The sequence below is a fragment of the Gavialis gangeticus genome, unplaced genomic scaffold, assembly GCF_001723915.1.
Source record: "Gavialis gangeticus isolate Ggan-Ray unplaced genomic scaffold, GavGan_comp1, whole genome shotgun sequence".
Taxonomy (NCBI): domain Eukaryota; kingdom Metazoa; phylum Chordata; order Crocodylia; family Gavialidae; genus Gavialis; species Gavialis gangeticus.
This window is the reverse complement of record NW_017729025.1, coordinates 94,505,291-94,507,020: the sequence shown is the minus strand read 5'-3', so window position 1 is coordinate 94,507,020 and position 1,730 is coordinate 94,505,291.

Below are 1,730 nucleotides of genomic sequence, written 5' to 3'. Positions count from 1 at the left end.
ATGATCAGGGGGCAGCAGGGCAGACCCTACGAGGAGAGGCTACGGGACCTAAACCTGTTCAGCCTCCACAAGAGAAGGCTGAGGGGGATCTAGTGGCCTGCTACAAACTAGTCAGAGGGGACCAGTAGGCACTGGGGAAGTCCCTGTTCCCCCGAGCGCTACCAGGAGTGACCAGGAATAACGATCACAAGCTGGCAGAGGGTAGATTCAGGCTAGATATCAGGAGGCGCTACTTCACTGTCAGGGCGGCTAGGATCTGGAACCAACTTCCAAGAGAAGTGGTGCTGGCTCCTATCCTGGGGGTCTTTAAGAGGAGGCTAGATGTACACCTTGCTGGGGTCATTTGACCCCAGTACTCTTTCCTGCCACAGCAGGGGGTCGGACTCGATGATCTGCTCAGGTCCCTTCCGACCCTAGAGACTATGAAACTATAGTGTTGCCTGTGCTGACTGCACAAAAGGACAGTGTTTCAGAGACCAGTGTGGTCCAGAGCCATCCACCCACATCCTACAAATGCCACACAACCCACAAGCATACCTTATCCCCCCCCACACACAGCCATGCCCCCTCACAAACTCCCACTATACACACTCCGACCCCTACCATACACACACCTCCCCCACATCCCCCCATACACACGCACAATCCCACACACCTTACACCTCCCACACATGCACCCCACCATACACACACCCCTACCCCCATCATACACACATACACCTCACACCCCTAACCATTCATACACATATACACACCTACCACCATACACACACACACACACAATATTTTTGAGTTGTTATGCAATCCCCTCTATATACAGTACACAAACACAAATCTTGACAAAACTATTTTGTGTGATAAAATATGTTACAGTAGGTGGGCAAGAGGAGGGACTTCCAGTGGCAATGGTCAGGGGTTAGGGGGTGGGACTTCCAGTTCTAAGATGGCAACCAGGGGGTGTGGCAACAGTCAATGGGCAGGGCTACCCATGCAGCCCTCGACCTGAAATAATTTCCTAAGGGATCCGCAAAAGATTTCTGTGATCAATCAAAAATATGTGAATACCCACCTCCAGTCAAAAATTTTTAGGGGTCTGTAAATGAAAAAGGTTGAAAAGCACTGATCTAGTACAACGGTAACCTAATTCTTTGGTTGAAATTGAGATTAAGGACCTCCTTACACAGTAATTTTAGGTGATTTCTGGAGCTCTTAACCCCTGGATTTGCTGCACATCAACACCTTTTAAGTGGTTGCACTTACAGTTTCATAGTGCTCAGGGTCTGAAGGGACCTAAACAGATCATCAGGTCCAAACCCCTGCCCCGGGCAGGAATGAGTGTAGAGTCATCTCACCCCAGCCAAATATCTGTCCAGCCTCCTCTTGAAGACCCCCAAGGTAGGATAGAGCACCACCTCCCTTAGGAGTCTACTCCAGAGCCTGGCAGCCCTAAGTGTGAAGTAATGTCTCCTGATATCCAGCCTGAACCTCCCCTCTAACGATTTGTGGCTGTTATTCCTAGTAACCCTGGGTGGTGCCCAGGGGAACAGAGCCTTGCCCAATTCCCACTGGTCCCCGCCCCCCGATGAGTTTGTAAATGGCCACCAGATCCCCTCTCAGCCTTCTCTTGTGGAGACTGAATAGATTCAGGCCCTTCAGCCTCTCTTCGTAGGGCCTGACCCACTGCCCCATGACCATGCGAGTGGCCCTCCTCTGGACCCTCTCAATGCTAG